We start from the raw sequence: 22,265 nt of genomic DNA, 5'->3' as shown, positions 1-22,265 counted from the left end.
GCTTCCCAAGGGTTTCCGCAGAAATGTCAAAATTCAACACTGTCACATTTTCTGTCTATACACAGTAAAAATCAGAGAGGAAAGCATACTACATACAATTAATGAGTACACCAAAATAATGAATTGTTTGTTGGTGGAACATCACTAACTCCTGTGGGAAGGGAACTATACTTCAGCATTTATTTCTTGGCTAATGCAATTGTGAATATAGAAATTGGGCGAGAGGGAGAAAGAATGTTGACATTTCTCTTCCATTTGCATAAGTGAACATTGGTAATAAAAAGTTTTTTTTTTATTTGAACACCATTCTTCTCTTACCCATAAGACTTTTTGTGGCTCTAAAACTTATGAAGATATTGTTGCTCTTATTACGTTGCAGCATCCACAACTGTATCTGGCTATGACAACGAAAGATACAGAAGATAGATTCCTGCCCCCAAAAGCTTGCATTCTGAATGATTTGGTAAAATATTAGTGGAATATAATCTATTTAGTGTGGAATTGGATATTATCAGTAAAAGATAAGTACTCTGGTTGCTACACCTCTAAGCACACTTGATTTTTGTCCTGCTCCCCATGCTCTGACTTCCCACCAGACTCTCTTGCACAATTGATTCTGACTCCACACAAATATCCCTAAACCATTACTGTTTATCATGCTCTCTAATCCCACCCAATTGATTCTATGCTCTCCCTATAGAGAGCTATAGAATCAATTAGGTGGGATTAGAGAGCGTGATAAAAAAAATCTGTGTTTTAGATACTTTGCCTGGCTACCCACCTTGCCTTTCTTCAGGGCCTTATTCCTTGCTTTTCCTTCCCAGGGAGCACCCTGGGCTATGTAGGGGAGATCTTAACTGTCTCCCAGTCCAGTGGGGGGAAGCAGTACCAGAGGATCTTCACTCCTCAGACCTAAAGAAACCAGAGAAAAGGTGGGAGATGCTTCAGAACTAGCAGTGAGCAGCTGCTGCTGAGCTTGCTTTCAGTGTAGAAGGCATGAACACTCCAGCCATCTGTTATCGGGGTGGAGGGGAAGAAGTTTCCCCCCTGCACATGCCAGAGGACCAGCTTGTCCCGCATCACTTGCAGCAGCACTGGCTGTCCCCCAGACTTTCAGGAGGGTCTGAAAATCCATAGCTTTGAGAGATCTGCACAGTATCCTAGGCTGAGTCTGAAGAGCTACCAGTTAGAAAAGTCCATCTTTCCTAGTACACTGAGCATATGTGATGTGGATGTCATGGAGTTCCAGAAAACATGGAAATTCATGCTGCCTTAATTATAGAGTCCTTTTTAGAGTAGAACAGCACATTAGACTTTAATGGCAGAGGTAGCTTTGCCAGATATGCATTTGTGGAATCTTTGCTTCCCCTCTCCCTCCCCAAAAACCTCCTCTGCCCCCCACCCCAAATTACTACAATTATCGGGCAGTTCATTTATCTTGAAGAGCCTGTAAGGACAACATATCTCCCTTCATCTAGACACTTACTGCATGTCTAATTGTTTTGGTTTAATTTTGGGGGTGGGGTGAAAATTAGGGGAGGGTGTGATTTTAGCCGAATTATTTGATCCATCCCTAGTATTTGCCTTTAATTTAGTAACTTGATAGTACATTCATATTCATGTTCCTCATTCTTTACTTAAAATGGTAACCAGGAAAGGAAAGAACATTGTGAAATGATCTTTAGTTTAGTCTCTGTAGTGGCTTCAGCATTTTCTCATTAAGTAGCTTTGCTGCTCTTATTCATTTCAATTAAATAACGGTCTTGCTTTATTGATCCATGCCCATATAATTAATTCACAAGTGAGATGTTCTTCAGTTTGCCTGCTTTCATATTGCTGGTTCCAGTGAGAAATTTGTTTACATTGGAAAAGGGGAAAGAACACCAGAATAAAAGTTAATTGAAGAACCAAACACTATCCTGTTTTTAGGGAGAATTGTACTTGATAGACAAAGAGCTAATGCTTGATGACTTCTCTAACTGAATGTGTAAGTACAGGGATATAAGCCCACAGTTTCTGTGCCATATAAAGTCTTGGCAGGTGCCTTTCTCATAAAAATCGGCCCGAATCCTTTAATACAAAACTGGTGTCTAATAAGTCCCTCTGAGCTGACTCATACATTGACTCAAAACACCCGTATAGCATATCAGTTACTTGGATCTGACTTTACAATGAATGAGATATGTGGGAATCTAAGCTCAGAAAGTTGTTTTCTGACGAGAAACTTCAAATGGCTTGGTTTCAGAGCAAGAGTGCAGTCCAGCTGAAAAGAGTCTCTGGGACATCTGGTCAATGGAAGCTCTCCCCTCTGCAAGGAGCAAAAGCTGTTTGCATTTTGAGGAAGAAAATTATGTCTTTTTAATGCCCATGCAAATCCTCAGCAGGTCTTTCATTCTTCTTCTACAGATCTGAATCTCTCACAATTCTTGGTCTACTTGCTATATATGATGAACACAGAGACTGTTGTGGATTACTTCAGGAGACACCAATGAATGTGCTCAGGGTCTGCTCAGAGTCTATGAGAATATGCTCAGAGAATATGCTCAGGGTCTGCTCAACCAGAAAGGCTGCTCTGACTGGTTGTCATGACCCTGAGTGTACTGTACAGTTCTTCACTGGCTGATGGACTTGTTCCTGAGGCACCTAGGAAATGCCATTTAACGTCAGTCATCAGCCTCTTTCTCCCCTATAACAGGAAAAGTGGGAAGTAAAGATTCAGGGGTTTTAATCAATGTCATCTCACTTGTGTTTTTTTTATTGACTGATTATATATATTTAAAAAAATCCCATTTGAAGGGTAAGGTGCTGCTGTCCTCAGTTCCTCTTACCTGCAGTCTGCAGGACAGAAAGTCTAGGTTAAGCAGTAATGACGGCTTCAGACTAGAGCTGTTAGACCCTTTCAATAAAAAAGGCTGTTTATTAAAAAACAAAAAGTTTAGAAAAACATCTCCATTTCCCTCAGTTTTGATGAAAAAACAAAATAGTTGCGGGGGAAGTGAGACAAAAATGGCAAAATATTTGTGTAAAATTTTATTGGTTAAAAAAGTTTGATTGGCTCTACTTCAGACATCAAGCCAAGATATGAATGGTGGAAAACTGGCAAGCATCATCTTGTCCTTTTCCTTTCTCTCTTCTATTTCCCCTTCCTTTTCTTTCCAATTTCCTTTACACATCTAGTCATTCTTTCTCTGTATTCTCGTAACCTTTTCTTTTCCTCACTTGGCTTCTCTCTCCTTTCTCATGGCTAACAATAAAATAACATGTTAAGAGGTCCCTTGCTCCCTGTGGATTCTGCCAGTGGCATTGAGAATACTGTTAATGCTGTTTAATCCCTTTGGGATACTACCTCTATTTTGCCTAAAGCATGCATAGAGGAAGAAGGAGTAACACTCCAATCAGAAGGAGTGAACCTGACAGAAGACTAAATCAACACAGAAAGCATTCCGAAAATGGTGGCCCAAATCTTTTGGGTAGAGGTGCCTCTGAAACAGCAATGCAGTCCTAGTGATGATGCAAAAGGTTCCAGTCTGGATTCTCCATGTGCAAAGTGAACTTACACTGAGATTTCCCCTGGAGAATTCTCTCCCTCCCCCAGGTTAAAGTTGGTGGAAGCAGCTCCACCCCGTCTCACCCAATTTCTGTCACCCACTTTCCATGCTGTGCCTGTATCATAGGAGGGGATCTGGTAATGAGGAGGGAAGGCAAGGGATGAGCATGGTGTGGGGAGGTATGTCAGCAAGGAGAGATGGAGGGTGGAGTCTGGTTCCTTTCCCCATTGTGCCGAAACTCTGCTGGATTGCAGCAGAGCATTGAATCCTCAATCATTCTTGAGTTCTCAAGCCAGCTGTGCCACTGACTTGCTATGTGGTTTTGGGCAAGCAAATCCTTCTTTGGCTCCATTTCTCAGACTGTAAAATACACTTCACAAGAGCTCGGTGAGGATTAATTTGTTAGTAGTTGTACGGTTCTTCGAAGCTGTGACTTGCTTAGTGTTGATAAAAGGTTACTTTAAAAATAGAGGTATGTGCTGTATAATGGCAGGGTTTACAGGTTAGGACTGTGAAGCAGGGGATAGTTTGGCTAAAAATGGTGGTTTATCTCATACTTTTGCTAGAGCAGGTGCAATTCATAATCGTTCTAGCATTAAGATGTTATGAGTCATGGGGGGCAGGGATCTCCTTTACACTAATTCTCTATCTCCTCGTTGATCCTGAAACTTGCAACCTCAGTTTTTGGTTCTGTTTTTTAAATAGTTCCATGTTTTCTGGTGTGTAGTACCCTCCTAAAGGTATTTACACGCTAGGATTTTTGGCTCGCTTCAATGGCCAACAGTTATTGCTGACCAATAACTAATGCAGAGGACATACTTGGAGAAGTATTCGGCTGTGATTTCACTTTGGAACTGAAAAAGTCCTTTAAAAAAATTAAAAATGTAGATATTGATTCATGTATTCCAAGGCCAGAAGGGACCATTGTCATCTTCTAGTCTACCTCTTGTATATACAGGCCATAGAACTTCCCCCAAATAATTCCTAGAGCACGTCTTTTAGAAAAACATCCAATCTTGATTTTAAAAATCATCAGTGATGGATTAACCCCCACAACCCTCAGTAAATTGTTCCAGTGGTTAATTACCTTCACTAGCAAAAATGTATGCCTTGTATGTATGCTTATGCCCTCATTAGATGATTACTTAGGATTTGTCTTTCCATGAAATGTCAAAACCTGGTCTTGTTGGTTTTGAGCACACTGAAATCACCATGAATTAGTTTGCAACGATGAGTGTTCATGAATTCTTACATATGTATCTATAGACTTAATGGTCTAATGCAGTGTTTCTCAACCAGGTGTATATGTACCCGGGGAGATACACAGAGGTCTTCCAGGGGATACATCAACTCATCTAGATATTTGCCTAGTTTTATAACAGACTACATAAAAAGCACCATCAAAAACAGTACAAAGTAAAATTTCATACAGGCAATGACTTGTTCATTTATACTGCTCTATATACTGAAATGTAAGTACAATATTTCTATTCTGATTGATTTATTTTCTAATGATACAGTAAAAATGAGAAAGTAAGCAATTTTTCAGTACTAGTGTGCTGTGACACTTCTGTATTTTTATGTCTGATTTTGTAAGCAAGTAGTTTTTAAGTGAGCTGAAACTGGGGTTAACCAAGACAAATCAAACTCCTGAAAGGGGTGTAGTAGTCTGGAAAGGTTGAGAGCCACTAGTCTAATGTAATATCTCCATACTGGTGGCCACCACCACCTTAACTGATGTCCTGACATTTCCTTTTCTTTAAAGTATTTCTTTGCAGAGGTGTATTTATTTATGTTGTTGTGTATGAAGACACTGCCTGGTTTTTTGTGTGTATCTTTTTCAGTGTCAGGGGTTAGATTCCCCCCCACCCAAGAACTGATCTTCAATCATTTTAATCCATTCAAGCCATTTCTTCTTTTTCTATCTGAAGCATAATTTAGTGTAGCATGAGTATAAGAATAAGAGCTGGAAGCTCTAATTCTAATCCAGTTCTGACAATGGTGATATTAGGTAAGTCACTTAAGCTCTCTGTCTCAGTTTCACCATAAAATGGGACAACACATACCTAAGTCACAGGGGTGTTGTGAGGATTGATTCATATTGGTAAGATGCTTTGAAATGCTTAGTGTTTTCCCTTTACACTTTTAAAATGGAGAAGATATACTGAATATTAGTTTACCACCCAACCAACAATGATGTGTTAAGACAAACATGCACAATCATTTGATAACCACAGAGACTCCATGACTCCTACAAATTCAACACAATGTCACTAAGATGTGCTCCAACAAAAGTTCTATAACACTCATATCTGTGATAGGAAAGCTGTTATGCAGGCTATTGCCAATTCAGAAAATATACATGCAATATGTTGCACCTATTATGGAATTTATATTGAGTGCCTGCTGATGAGCTAAAATGAGGTGAGTCAAATTGATACCATGGGGTTGGATTTTTATTGCACGCTTCATAAACTGGGACATCTGGCCCACTTCATGACCATGGAAATCTCCGTGGCGCTGGCCAGAATTATCTGGGGGAGGGGGCACCTGCTGTATGGTCTCCCAGCTGCCCCAACATGGCCATTGGCTTAAAGCCCTTAACTTTCAATAGGTGCTCTCCATATGCTCCATGTACAGACTTTAAATGTTGATTTTAAACATTATCAGAGATTCTAAACTAGATCTGAGAACTAGAGGCCAAACAATTTCTCTCTAGGATATGCTTTGTAGTTTGAGTCCCTTTGTCTGTTGAATGATTTTTAATTGGAAAAGCATGTATTGTGGCACCCTATTACTCTGAAAGGGTTTGCATCTGCTCGTTTGTGTTTAGAATACTGGCGAAAGGCTGAAAATTGCTAGCTCTGTGGGTGTTTGTTGTTACATTACATACAAAAATCTTTTGCTTGCTTGTTATGGCTGCATAGTTATCAATGCTTTGTACAGACACTAGTAAGGTTGCAACACACTAACGTATTAAGCAAAAGTTAAAAAGAAATGATCAGAGCCTCCTTCTATAGTAATTTCTGTCTTGTGTAAGGGTAAAAAAGTTTGCTTGGCTCAACCTGAATTCAAACCATTTGCTCTGCATGGTTAAAGCTGCTCCTCTGCCTGAAATATGAATGCTGCTGTCTCCTTAGGGAGTTGTAATTCACTGTAATTCATTGAACCTTTCAGGATTTATTTTCTTTAGAAATCATCAAAGGTAAACAGTAAAAAACCCAACTATTCAAGTGTGGAGAAAATGTACTATTCGCTTCTGGGACTTATTTATGTAAAATGGCTTTATGATGTGGATTAATAGTTTCCACAGACAGGTGTGAATCTCCTTTCAGGTTGGTCACTGGTGGGGTGTGCTGTTTGCTTGCAATATACTGATTCTGCAAAGAGCATTTTTGTTGTGTACACCCATTTTTAACCTTTTCTAAATGGCCTTACTGATCTACATGAATGTAAAGGGTTACATTCAGTTATTGTTAAAGAACCCCAAATAACTTTGTATAACAGTTGTTTAATGAACACACTGTTTCCCCCTATTCAAAAACCCCTCTACATATTGTAGCAATAAAACAAAACAATCAAACAAAATGGGAGTATAAGGGATGTAATATAAACAACTGATACTTGCAGTTATGCTCCAAAATATCATTTCCAGCCAGATTAATATGCTAGCAGCTGTGTTTCTGTGGTGCAAGATCTCCAGTGACATCCAGTGGCCAGTTTGATTGGTCCCAGGAGTACATTTCCCATAGCTGTCCTGCAGTAAATGTTTCTGGTGAATTTTGCTTTACTTTCATATCATTCTGTTAAATGAGTGGAAAGGTGATTGCTCTTTATTCATTGGGACTGACCCCTGAGAATTTTAAGGCTCTTACACTAAAACCCTTTTGTGGGCGGCTGGGGATGGGGGGTGGGGCGGGGGTGGGAGAAGGAGATAGGATTTTGCAATATGTCAGTCTCATTCAAAATTATTTACATTATTTTGTTGGTTCTGTTTCTCATTTCTTCTCTTCCTGGGAAGCCAGAGCATGACAATTCTAATCTGTAGAGTGGAAAGTAGGGGGATTAAATGGTATTGTTGATATTCCTTTCCCCAGCTGATACTAAAGAGGAATAGTCATTGTATGCTAACAGTGTGCTTAACTGTGTAAATAACATGGCCCCAGTTCCAGTCTAAATAAACAAACCGTGCAGAACAGATGCAGTCAGCAATAGATGACCTGAAAACGTGTCCATCACAAAGTGGTGCAGTTTAATAAATAAAGAAATAGGGTGAATTGTCAAAGGCTTCACATAAGGAAGTGGGGGGAAAGGGAGGTCCTGGAGTAAAAGGCAGCATAGAAAAAACCAAGAAGTTTGGAATGGAAAGGTACAAAACAGAAGGGTAGGTGTAGAGTCAATCAGAGAACTGTCGATAGAACCATGTTCCATCTCGGAATATGCAGTTCCACTGGAATGTTTCATGATATCAAGTTGGCTTCACCGGAATTCCATTTCAGAAGAAACTGGAGAAAAAAAGTTCTGACGATGCTGAAATGCCTCCTTTTGAACACTTTTGGAATGAAACATTTTATTTTTCATTTTGAAATAACTTTTCATGTAAAAAAATATTTTGTATTGTGGTAAGAACACTGCTACCTCCTGTCACTGTAAAAAATCTAGTAGGTTGAGTTGAAGGATGTTGGCCGAGGAGCTGCAATTTACATTAATGGAAGCTGAATGGTTAAAACTCATTCTGGTTGAAAGTATACCATATGGGGCCATATAAGATTAGTCTCTCAAATCAGGTGGAGAATAGCCAATCTAAACATGGAAAATTATCCAGAAGTAGAGAGCAGAACTGTGGAAGCCAAAAATGATGTAGAGTTAACTTTTACATAAATTACACACTCTAATTTCATTTTCCCGAATCAATTATTTTGCTATAAATTATTTACAATACTAACTGAGGGAGTGACAGGTTTGTGTGTTTGTTTTGCACGGGTCACATTTGGAAGTACAGTAATATTCCAAGAAAGTTGTCTACATACACATGTTGCCCCAATTTAACTAAAATTGTGATGTTTCATTGACTTAGTTAAACATGAACAATAGTGTGCGTGAACTCCTGATATAGGTTAACTCTTAGGCTTATGCTGTTTTAGCTTTTCCTCCTTAAATAGCGAGGGGCATATTTATGACTACAACTAGTCAGGAATTTTCTGTGAAAATGTAGTTTCTGCAAAATTAAAATTTTCTAAGGGAAAATTTGATGAGCTAAACTTTGTTCATTTTTTTTTCCTCTGGGAAAATTAAAACAAAGTAATTTGCGATGGGTCAGGCTGACTTGACTCAAAATATTTCAGTTTGCCAAACTGAATCAAAAGGTTTTTGTTTTAACTCAGTTTGACATTAACTGTGGCCACGTGAACTGCCACAGTACCTCCTGGGAGCTGTATGTAGGTTTCTCCTGGCCCTATTCTATCCATGGACTAGATTTCTTGTCCAGAATACATCTCTCAAGATGCATCAAGCTCTCCCTTCTGGTTGAACTTCCCTGGTGCATTATGGGAAGTCCATGACTGTGGTGCAGCAAGAGAGATAGTCCAGCCACTGAACCCAATCCATAGAGGAGAACGATGGCATGAGGTACCATAACTGTAAGTTGCAGGAGGCACTGTTGTAGTTTAGGTGAACACAGTTCAATGTCAAACCAAGCCAAAATGAAACGTTTCATCTTGGAAATGTTGAAACATTTTGTGGTGTTTGAAATCCTCAGCATGCTGCAGGGCACCAGTGTGTCCCTATAAAAGAGCAATTTTAATTCTGAATCTTCTGCACAATCTCTAATAGTTACATTCAACATTACAGTTTGTGATCATGCCTGCCAGGTGTACTAATTATTGCACAAAAGAACTGCATGACTTCTCCCCAGATTGCTGCAGGGAGAAGCCTGTGGGGGAATGACTACAATTTCAAGCAATAATTGTAATTACAATACACAGGTTTTTTTTCCTTCATGCTGCCTAATAGAGAAGTGCTAAAGTAGTGCTATTCTGGTATTCAGTCTAGCCTGATTTAAGAATGACATGCATAAAGCTACGAGGAGGTAATGGATTCGTGATTTTAGGGGACCTCCATGACTTCAGCCCCGGGCGGTGCGGCTTGGACTTCCATGCTTTATTGTTTATTCCTGCGACTTACCTGTGACTTTTACTAAAAGTCCTATGACAAAATCTTAGCCTTAGTCATGCATAAGCAATTGAAGGCTTGTGAAAAGGAAGTTTCAGGAATGTTGCATGCTGAGGGGAGAGGAACATTGAGACATTCAGGTTGCCCTTACTTGAATTGTCAGCAATGGAAGAAAAGGTTTGGGCTAGCTCTTGTTTTTTTCATAACTCATTCACACATCCTGTAGTAAATGTTAGTTAACTGAATTTCATGAGATGTATGAAAGTTAAGAAGGCAAGATTACTTCTGATGTACCCTTTTTGCCATCCAAAAAGTGGCAGGTCAGACACTTTGCTGAAAGTCAACTTCTAGTCAAAGTTTAGAAAGAGAAAAACTTAAATTTAGCAAATCTGATACTTAGTTGTTGGATTCACTTTCTTCGCTGACACTGAAATAATTCAAGCTGATTCAGATGTCTGTAGATCAGCAGTTCCCAAACTTGTTTTGCCGCTTGTGCAGGGAAAGCCCCTGGCGGGCCGGGCCAGTTTGTTTACCTGCTGCGTCTGTCGGTTCGGCCGATCGTGGCTCCCTGTGGCCACGGTTAGCTGCTCCAGGCCAATGGGAGCTGCTGGAAGCGGCGCGGGCCGAGGGACGTACTGGCCGCCGCTTTCAGCAGCTCCCATTGGCCTGGAGCAGCGAACCGTGGCCACTGGAAGCCACAATCGGCCGAACCTGCGGATGCGGCAGGTAAACAAACCGGCCCGGCCCGCCAGGGGCTTTCCCTGCACAAGCGGCAAAACAAGTTTGGGAACCACTGCTGTAGATGAAACAGCTCTATAACATGCAGGACCTTTGTGTTTTCCATTCACCCTCCTTAGCCAGCCTTATTTTTGTCCCATCATCCTGGTGCAAGGTATGGATGGCGCAGCACCGGTGACGTACAGTTCAATAAAATGTAGCTGTATGTGTTATGTTGTCAGATATTTGATGGTAATAGTTGTAGAGATCTAAGTGATCAGACTGGAAGTGAAAGACCACAGTGTTAAAGGCTGTAAGGTGCCCCTGCATTGCATTCACTGTCAGTTAAGAACCACTGGAGAGAGATTGTCAGGGTCTCTTTCTCTCCCTACAGTGACTAGCTCAAATTTCAGTGGAAGATTGCATAAGAGAGAAAACAGAGGATGTGACCCAAAACATTAGGGGCCTGAGCCAAAACCCAATTAAATCAATGGGAGTCTTTCTATTGACTTCAGTCGGCTTTGTGTCAGATACTCGGTGGGGAGTAGTCCCCTAGCCAGGACACAGGTTATATTTATGCACACTCCCAGCAAACTAGCAGCAGTCATTAACGTGTAATGTCATAAAAACTTTCAAAGAAACTTTCAGCCAGTGTTTTTCAAACTTTTATTATAGAAATGGATGAATTCCATGTATGCTTCATGAATTCTCATGTATGACAGTATTATGTACTCGGCTGAATGGCTGGCTATGTGATCAGCCAATATTAGGCTTAATTTTAATATTTTGAAAATTGGGTAAACTAACAGACTAGATCCTAATATGTATTGGAAAGGTGAAAAATCTAGCTTTGGTCTACCTTTTTTTTTTTTTTTAAATCTGAATTTATATTTTGTAAGTACACTACCACATGGCTAATTCTGAATAATAAATATCTGTGTCTGGTTGCAATGATAGCAAGTATATATTTACCAAATAGAAAAAACTTCCTTAACTTCATACTAAGGATGGGTGTGACTAAATGGAAATCTTGTTTTCCCTATTGAATCTCTATAGACCCAGGAGAGGTTAATTAGGATCCCCTGGTTAACAAATATGCCTTTTCTCCTCAGTTAGGCCAATTATGATAGCTCCTTGTATAGTTTATATGAATGTGGAAGAAACGTCTTACTCCTTTTAAGGTGAAATACTGACAGATATTGTTACTTTTAAATGGAAGAATTAACTAATTAACTTACCCTTGCAATCATTCTAGTTAGGGTTAAATGCTCCAAATACACTTAGTTAAATATTCAATTTCATTTGTGGGAATACTTAAATTCTGGACTCTTTCTATCATGGATCTTAAGCTCATTTTTATAGGAACCTGGAAGACAGTAAGCTAATGTATGACTTACACTTTCAATGAGATAACTGCGTTAGTATTTGAGCAGACGGCTTTAGGGTATGGTTGAATCATTTGTGAAGAAAAAAGATACACATAGAAGAAGAAACAACACCCACTATCAAACCAAACATTACACAAGCATTCTTATTAATACTGATATCTGAGCATTACCAAGAGGGGCCCAGTCCTCAACTGGTGTAAATCAGAGTAGCCCTGCTGACTTAAAGGAGATTCTCTTATCTACACACACTGGGCTCTCTGACCAAATAATATCTTTTTACTTTTCTTGGGATTCCTGGGGTCATCTGAGGGAAAAGCAAGGAGCCAGAAGATTCCTTAAAAGGAATCATAAATATTAAAAAAAAAAAGCCTTAGAGGTTCAGAAATCTACTTAATTATTTAGAATTCTTTAAAAGTTTCTGTGGATATTGTATTAGCTCAATCCTTTGAGCCTTCTGCTGCATTATAACTCCAAAAGTGTAACGAGTTCAAAGAATAAGTCAATATTAGAAAAAGATGGCAGCATCTAACAGCTCTTTATATACAGTCCAAATATGCAGAAACTAAATGGCGAAGACATAATCAAGTTAAAGCATGTCCTGACTTCTGATAATGACTTCACCTCACCTTGTGCGTTATAGACTGGGTAAGCAAGCTGTGATTCCTGTGATGCATTGAAGGAGAATGGTCTCTTGTCATATCATCTCAGTACAGTCAACCTGCTTTATATAATCCTAAAATTGAACTGAAACTGCCAAAGGAATCAAACCTACATCTCTTAATCTCCCGAACCAACACCGTCACAAAAAATTGTCTGACAGAGAGACACACTTTCTTTTATCATCAAGAATTGATAAACCATATCATGAAGAGACATTTTGTTAAAGGTCTGTGCAAGTGAACTCAACATTCAGGTTGATATGTAAACTTAACTAGGAATTTCCAGTTGATGTTTGGGTTTTGCACAGATGTGTTTAATGATATGTCTGCTGTTGAATTGCATTTAGCAATCTTAACTATAACTTGTTATTTTTGTTAGAATTTCTTTTGTTCTTTCGTAAATCTGAGATTTGACAATAACATTAGGCTTCTGCTGCTTCTCATGGGAAAACCCTGCATGCTGTCCAGAGAAAGCTTGAGCATTGAGATTTTTATGCCAGGAGAGCAGTTTTTTCAGATTGTTGTACCAACATCCCGCCTCAGATTTCCAGCCACACAAGTGGACTCCCCACTCTGCTTCTTTTCTCCCAGTCCAGCTGCAATCCTTTCAGAGCCCTACTCCATGGTACAATATCAGCATTGAATCCGCAGCCAGGTCTACTATGTAATTTCAGACCTCAGGCAATTCTGGCTCTCCAGCTGCAACCCCGATCTCACTCACTCATTCTGGCTCTTTTGTTATCCCCCAGTCTGGTGCTTTCCCTTCTGCTTAAGTCACAGACATCAATAGGGTCCAAGAGAGCAGGACTGTCTTCTATCAAACCCTCAGATGCCCTGTTAGCTGTTAAACATGACCCGCACCTGACCCACCTAGCTCCACTCCCTGAAGCTCCTGGTGCTTTTGAAATGCAGTTACGTGGTTAGCACTGAAAAAGTTTAAGTATTGATTGCTTAAAAATGACAACTTTAAATCAAGAGGTGATTAAACTTTAATTGCTAAGCAGATGGTAAAAAACAAGCAAAAAGCCCAGGATAATTGATGTATTTCCTTTTAAAAAATTAAGTCAGTGTAGTACTTTTAAATGTCTTAAAGTGGCATATCTAGCTCATTGGTGTTTCTCAAATCTGATATGGCCTCTGGGAGGGTGAGAATATGGTTCAGTCTCTGTTGAGCCTCAATGTGGAGACTGCAAAAGTGTGCCAGTTAGTGCCAATTGAGATGTATTTTTTTTATAAGACCAGTGTCAACCAGCATAGCCTGCCAGCCACAGTACTCAGAAGACAATCTGTAGTTCCCATTAGAAATAATTCATCTTGCAAGAGAGTAATTCACTGAACTGGGATAATATGCTTTGATTAAGCAATATACTAATGCTAGTGTGAGCCACCACTGTGAGTGTAAGGTTTAATAACCTGCTATGTACTGCCTTACTGTAGATGCCACTTTCTGATCATTTAGCTTGTGTTCAGTTTTCTACATTAAGTACACAAAGCTCAGTAACTGGTACCTACATTCTGTACTGCAGCACTCTTAAAATGCATTTCATTTTTAGTGACAAAATTATATGAAAGTATTTCCAGTCTTTACACTTTAGCTCTTCACTTTGCTGTGAATATAGGACACACTTCACCTCCAACAACTAAACATTTATTTTCCACTTGCTGACTAATATTTCTGATGCTATTAACTAATTCTTTCCTACCAAGCTCCAAGCGAGCTGGAATCCAAACAGAAATTCAATCAAGTGCTATTCAACTCAAAATTGAAAATCTTTTTCCATATAACATTTAATGTATTATCTGTTTTTCCAACTTAATAGGCTTGAGCTCAACCATGAAGATGAAAAAATACCAGCTCAATAAGTTTCATATCATATCTTTTATTCAACTCTTTTTTACAGTAATAAAGCAATTACCATTGCTAAATAAATGGAAAATGTTGTAGTATTTGTACCTTGATAAAATCCATTTTAGAAAAAAACATTCCTAAATCAAAGGCAATCGATCCACGTTTAGAGCATCAGAGGTAACCAAGCCTAGTGTATAATTTAACTTTTGGACAGGCCTTTCCACAGAGAAAGAAAACCAGTCCCCTTGCTAATCTTGTGAAAACTTGAGATTAAAATGACACTACTGTACTGAGAAACCGCAATATCTAATGCAGGCTTTAAAACTTGTTAAACGTCTTCATAATTGCATTTATTACTATGTCATCAAGTCTCATTTCCCCTCTTTTTCAGGAGGGGTTCAGTGGGAAAGAAGATGAAAAAGGATGAGGGGTTACATACTATGCAGGAAAAATGCAGATGAAGGGCAAGAAATTCCAATTTTGACCCCCGGAGTTTCCTCTGCAGAGTTCTTTCCTCCCCCTACCTGCTAAGGAATGAGGAACAGGCCAGCATCCGGAACTTACAGAGGTTCCAAAGATCATCTCAGATGTTCAGCAGGAACAGCAGCAGCTTTATTCACATGCAGGCCCGGTCCCGCCTCCACACAGCCACTTTACTGTGCAGTTTTTGCCAGTACTAGCACCAAAGCCTCTCTGGTAGAAACTGCAGCTGAGGAGGTGCAGATAATGTGGGTTTAAGCAGCAGATGCATTTGGATGAATTTCAGCTCATGAATCTGCCTGCACTTGGGGAGAGCAAAGGCTGATCCCCAGTTTCCCTACATTTCCTTCTCTGGCTCTGTCTTCCAAGAGACCCTGTAAATGAAGCAGGTGCAGCTTTCCTGTGCTGGAGCAGATGCCCCCAGTTTGGCCAACTAAGAGGGTATCGCCCACACCTGGGGCTATAAGGGAACGGGGGAGACCCCATGAGGATGGGCCTGGTGAATCCAGGCTGCCTGAGTGACAGTCAGGAAAAGAGGGGCAGGTGAGAGCTGCCAGAGTCCAGAAGGTGTTTCCTGGGAGAAGGCTGAAGGCAAGGAGAGCAGCAAGAGGGATTTGCTGGCTGATGTCCCCAAGCCAGATAGTTTGGGCTGGAGAGGGCAATTGTATTACTTTAGATGGAATAAATGGGCCCAAAGTGTTAATGCAATGCAGTCACTGTCCAACATTAAATAGTGTTAAACAGGGTTCAGGGTTTGTTATACAGAGACCTTAGCCTGCTTTAGTACCATGGCAAATACACCATTAAAATCCTTTGAACCTTTTATAAAAGATAAAGCAAAGATGGAAAAACAGTTAAAGGATTTGAAATGTAAAGTATTAAGTAAGAGTTTCATTTTAACAACATTTTTTGTTCCCTTTCCCGTTAGCAGAAAAAAAAGTTTTAGAAGGGGAAATTGAACCCTGTTTGACTTTCTCTTATCGGAGATGGTAATAAGTGTTCTTTTGGGGAAAAGACAAAGTTAGTTGAGATAGGATGGAACTGTTGCTGCTGCTGTTAAAGTCTGAGACTATTTCTTCTCGGGGGTGGCTGAGATTTAGCTGGAGCATGTAGGGGTGGCAGTGTCATCTAGATCCCTCTCTCTGGCCAGTCTGGGTAGGACATCTTTCAGGATCAGGGTGATGAAGGCCTGGAGGTCTCAGGAAATGGTGGCGGTAGTGGCATCCATGATGGTAAAGCTTGCTCCAGTAGCCTCCATCTGTTCTTCCATATTGCTCCCCCCCGCCAAAGTCGTTAAGGACCCAAAAAGGAAGTGGTGGGTGGAATAGCCCATCCCCTCATTATTTTGTCCACCAATTAGACCTAATATTTGTCTCACTACATTTTGGTTTATTAATATTTGGACCCTCATTGTGTTGCTTACCAAACATGATATTAACACAGTCCTTGAATTATATCAGTAGGCCTTTTTGTTTAGACTAACATATCTGTCTCCTTTTTGCCCCTTTCTCTATCCACGTTTGTTATTATAGGTTATTGTGACATCTTATGAACTTCCACATACTTTTTACAGTTGAGATCACAATTACAGTACATTTGTAGGCAAAATTATCACACTGGGGCTTCTGGTGGTGGCAGTGGTGAGGGGGTCAGCAGCAGAAGAGGGAGTTGTCTGCTGGCTCTAAACTGGAGAGCTAAAGCTCAGGGCCAGAGAGGGCTGAAGCCATGGCAGCAATAGAGTGGCTAATCTACTGGCGTCTCCACACTGGATGGCTGGACCCAGGGGACCAGTGAGAGGGCCAAAAGGAGTGAGGGAGTGAGAGTAATTTCCCAACCACTAAGGTAATAACCTACCTTCCCCCACAAACCCTTACTAGGTGCCTTCAGTTTCTGTAACACCTCCTTACTAGGCCTAGTCAAATATTTTCTATCATAACTATTTTTCTACAGAAAATTGGGTTTTCAGTTAAATGATTTTTTTTAAAAAAAGCCCACTTTCTGCAGACAATTTCAAAAGTTCATCAACAAACTGAATGCCCCCAAACTGAATTATTTCAATTTGGAAATGCTGCCACTGTGCCTAATGGGAGATGTACTTCTGGTGTCTCCTGTCCCCGTTCTCCCTTATTGGTCAGGCTCCCTGGCTGGACTATATCACTTCTAATGCACCATGGTCAGGGGATTCCCATAACCTCCCAAGAGGGAAGACCATGGTACTCCATGGTAAATATAGTCTGACCAGGGAACCTGGCCTATAGAGGAAAATGGGAATTTGAGGCTCCCAAACCACAACTCCTGTGAGGCACCATGGCAACATTTCCAAACTGAAACGGGCCAAAATATTTTGGTTTTAGAATTTCTGTTGAAAATTGAGAGTTTTCCATAGAAAATCCTATCCTAGGCACTTTTTGACCAGCTGTACTATTTACCTAGGCTCTGCAAAGGGGCAGCAATTAGATGAAAGCATTTGGTCCTCTAACCCTAAATTTAGTTCATACTTACATCAGAATAGTTATATAATGTCTGGTAGTGCCAGTTCATCCGACTGTGGGTAAGTTTTGTTAAGTGTATAAGGAGACTAAAATGACATCCCTAAACGTGTTCTCCCTGGTGATCCTAAGCCAGCATTTCAACAGAGGTGATTATAGGTGAAAGGCTAATGTGCTAAAACATTATGCCTTCTAGCTACTTCCTTCAGTATTTGTAGCATATGTGTCACTAATGGATATGTTTCTTCAATTCTTTTAGAATTGTTAGTAATGTTGTGAAATAAAATTCTTCCCTAAACCTGTCATTTAGTTAATTACCTGTTTTGAGTTTATTAAAATGAATAGAAAAGCTCACATGCTTTTAAAGCAGTTGCTGAATTGTATCCCGACTTCTGCCCATTGCCTTTCATTAGTAAACATCAATTTTTGGCTAATACTTATTGATGTATAATTGTAAGACTTAATATATAACTGCACCAATTTAGTCTTGCATAGCTTTAATGTGTCTGCAACTCCTACATAAAGATAAATCTAACATTGAGGATATTAATATATATTTGCTTAGGTTAGTTTGTTTTTCTTTATAATTTTCCAAAACTTGTGGGAACCACCTATTCTGCTTAACTAAATTCTTTTTGAAAAGAAAACCAGATGTGTCATTTGGATTTCAACAGTACCTAATTCTCAGCCCAATTGTTATTTCTAAGACTGATACCTTTCCTTTTTATCTATCAGCTTGCTACATTTTTTCTTCTTCCTCAAAAAGCCCCATGACAAGCTGACATAGAGATCTATTATTCTGCACTAGTTCTCTGATTTACATTAGGAACCATTTATCTTCCTCTTTACTCTGCCCTCTCTCATATATATAAGACTAAATAGGATGTTTTCCAAAGCGGTTGCTACACTATCCATTTTCACAAGACAAACTATACCGCATGTTAAACAGATTGAAGATCACAATAAAAACAAAACACAACCAAAAAACCTTATAATTTAGAAGTTTAATTACATCCTTAAATGATGAAATTTAATTAGTAGTGCCAAAGTGAGTGCTGTTGTGGCAGAACTGAGAGAGATGCTGAAATGGTAATACAAAGCCACTTCAGTGGTGAACAGAGAGAGAGAGCTCAGTGTTTTTGGCCATGGGTGAAGAACAGTGAAGGGTTGAGAAGAGGGCAGCAGTAGCCTGTGCAGGGGATGATTCTCAGGCTTGAATTTATGTATTATTCATGTATTATTCCCTTACACTTCCATTAGAGACCCTGTCTCAAATCATCTTTATGCAGAGTTTGAGATATTGTCAGAATGCCAAAGTGAAATTGTAACCTCACAGATGCTGGTACCTGTTGGCAGGCTATGAGAGGCTCCTGTTACCACAGGTGATTCTGGTAAAAAGAAATACATTCTAACAATTTTCTGTAGGCTTCCCGTATTTCTCTGTTCTAGGCACTACAGCAATGCAACCCATTTACTTAGCCCCCTATGCCATCTATAAACAAACCTACAGATCACTGGATTACTGCTGTCTATGTTGTCAAGATGAATATGTTATTTATGTAATGCTGGGGAGAGCTTGCCATGCTCTGTAGTGAGCGAATAGTTCCAAAATGTAAAGACTAACCTTATTTTTCATCATCTGCAATTCTAAAATGCCTTTCACCTTGTAGTCAATAATGGAAACACTTTTCATAAGTGACACACTGACAAAATTGCCCATTGCTGACAATAGGTGCAGCAGTCACAGGGTCAAATACATCTTAGGTGGATTTGCAGACAGACAAATCTTGCTCAGCACCCAGTAATGATGGTTAAACCCCTATCAGGGTCTGTCACCAATGGATATTTTTCATAGTGTAGTGAAGACTTATGTGGACTTCTTTAAAGGCAATCATCAGTCTCACCTGTCTACTTCAATGGCTCCCATCATCAAAGTTTCCTGTGTGCTTTCCAATTATTTAAAAATAGGAATAACAATTTATTTCTTCCTTCTCACCTTGTAGAAGCAGTTTGATTTGGAAATAGATGATATCTTTGCTTTGTGTGAGAGTACATTTCTTCATTGTTTGTTGCTTATCAGTTGCTCTTCCTACAGGCCCTATGCAGAACTCTTTGATCAGCCAGAACTGCTACTGGAGCTAATAGGAGGGTTGCGTGGGTGAGGAATGAATGTTCAGTAAGGCCCTGAATGAGTAAAACTTTACTTATTCCCATTTCCAAACTTTTCTGTTTTAATGATATATATCTTCTAAATAACCTTGTCGTTTGCTTGTTTAATTTCCATAAGTAATAGAAAAGGGAACTGAAAAATTATGCAGTCAGGATTGCCCAGGATCAGATATGATTAAATTATTAATCAGTTCAATTGCCTGCAGTTTTCCTTTACCTATTTTATTGGAACTAATTGAAGAATAGTGACACTCAGTTGCAATTATAGGTATCAGTTAATCAGCCCAAGTGCCCTAGGACTAGGCCTTCTGTCTAGACATGGAATATATTATTACCCACTTTATAATGCCATTAACCTTCTAGTGGTCTTTTTGTCATGGAAATGACATAAGGTAAGAAGGTATTTAAAAGCTAGTGATGTCTGTTTGGGTCCTTACATGAAGGGTATCTGAACCTTTTGTAGCTTCATCCATTCCCTCTCCTTTCTTTACTTTTCTGACCCCATCCTGAATAACATGTCAGGAAAGGCTCTGAGCTCATCAGATTTGAATGCAGCAAAATTCCAGTGGACAAGGGATACTTTTTGAAGCTGTGAGATATTCAATGATGGGAGAGATTGAAGGAGGAAAAGGGGTTCTGGGAAGTCCATGGGGAGACTATACAAACTATGTATTAGCTAAGCCTCAGAGAACCTTTCTAAATGTCAAATTAGTAAGATAAGACTATTTGTGGAGGGAGGGTCTAGGTTTAGCTGCAATGGAATCAGTGCAGCAATTTCTCATTCTGCCCCTACTGGGAATTCATGTGAGTTAGAAGAGATATTTTACAGCTTGGAACTTTCACATGCACATTGTCCTCTAGGACAAGCAGAGGGGCAGTGTAAATAAGCTTTCCAAGTGTAGCCCTTTCTTTTGCTCTTCACTTTGTCCTTGATTCATCCAGAGACCCACAAAGCAGTAAGCAGAGAGAGAGGCAAGGATGTTGATTGTTAAATTAGAAGGGTGCAGAGTGAAGAATTAAGGGGTAATGGGTCTGATGAGTAAAGTATCTGAACTTCCCTCCCCCATCCTACCTCACGTCAATGCCGGACAGCAAAGCAAAGCAATGACCTGACACAGGAAGGTGAATCTGCCTCTCAATTGCTTGAAGGTGAGATGGTCAGGTACACATTTGAGATGCTGGCTGGGCACAGGTAGGGAAAGGGTGGGGGGAGGGCCTTAACAAAACCTTTTCCAGTCTGCAAAGTGGTTTGGTTTGACTTCAATTTGAATAGGGAGAGATTATGTACTATTAAGTATAAACAGTGTGCTCAGCTATTTTTAAGACCCAAAGGAAGAAACAGTCCCTGCCCAGCGACTTACAGTTCAGATTTAGGTCCAAAATATCCATCCAACTGAATGCATTTGACAGTATTGGGATCATTTAAATGTCATCTGTTAGGACATGGAATAATGTCTAGCACATTTGCTAACTTGTGATCCATTGCATTCCTTTTTGTAGGATATGAAATGCAGAGCAATTACCCTATAGACACTTAATGTGTATTTGCAAACAGAGTACATAAGTTAGCTTACATAGGAAAACATGTTTAGATTTGGCCAGAAATGTGCAAATATCTATAATAAAGGTGTCATAAATATAAAGGGAAGGGTAATCACCTTTAAAATCCCTCCTGGCCAGAGGAAAAATCCTTTCACCTATAAAAGGTTAAGAAGCTAAAGGTAACCTTGCTGGCACCTGACCAAAATGACCAATGAGGAGACAAGATACTTTCAAAAGCTGGGAGGAGGGAGAAAAACAAAGGGTCTGTGTCTGTCTGTGTGATGCTTTTGCCAGGGACAGAACAGGAATGGAGTCTTAGAACTTAGTAAGTAATCTAGCTAGGTATGTGTTAGATTATGATTTCTTTAAATGGCTGAGAAAATAGCTGTGCTGAATAGAATGAATATTCCTGTCTGTGTGTCTTTTTTGTAACTTAAGGTTTTGCCTAGAGGGATTCTCTATGTTTTGAATCTAATTACCCTGTAAGGTATTTACCATCCTGATTTTACAGAGGTGATTCTTTTTTACTTCTATTAAAAGTCTTCTTGTAAGGAAACTGAATGCTTTTTCATTGTTCTAAGATCCAAGGGTTTGGGTCTGTGGTCACCTATGCAAATTGGTGAGGATTTTTACCAAGCCTTCCCCAGGAAGTGGGATGCAAGGGTTGGGAGGATTTTGGGGGGAAAGACATTTCCAAACAATGTTTTCTCAGGAACCCAGATAAAGTTTGGTGGTGGCAGTGGAAGTCCAAGGGCAAAGGGTAAAATAGTTTGTACCTTGGTGAAGTTTTAACCTAAGCTGGTAAAAGTAAGCTTAGGAGGTTTTCATGCAGGTCCCCACATCTGTACCCTAGAGTTCAGAGTGGGGAAGGAACCTTGACATAAGGGAAAACTGGTACCAATGCTGCCAAATGACTGTAACAGAGATTCAGGCATTAGTAGCACAAACCTATGGCTGGAGATTAAGGCTGCTCATTTAAAACTCTGGAATCTATATTTTGAAGCCTAAAATGCCGTTTGAGAGAAAAGTTTCTATGTTATGAGTTCACTACTTACATCTTATTTACCAAGCTATATCTCAAATGACAAGATTTTTATGTCCCCTGCTGATTCTCATTTTATGTATTATTGATCACGCAAGGGATGAAGCACCTTCAGCTCCCATTGGAGTTCTGCACCTTGCCCAGAGTGGCCTAGCACCTTGTAGGAGTGGGTTCAAAGTCCACATAATATCATGGGCATAAGATCTGTGTG

Source organism: Chelonia mydas, chromosome 11 (assembly GCF_015237465.2).
Source record: "Chelonia mydas isolate rCheMyd1 chromosome 11, rCheMyd1.pri.v2, whole genome shotgun sequence".
Classification (NCBI taxonomy): domain Eukaryota; kingdom Metazoa; phylum Chordata; order Testudines; family Cheloniidae; genus Chelonia; species Chelonia mydas.
The sequence above is the reverse complement of the archived record's forward strand: the minus strand, read 5'-3'. Positions refer to the sequence as shown.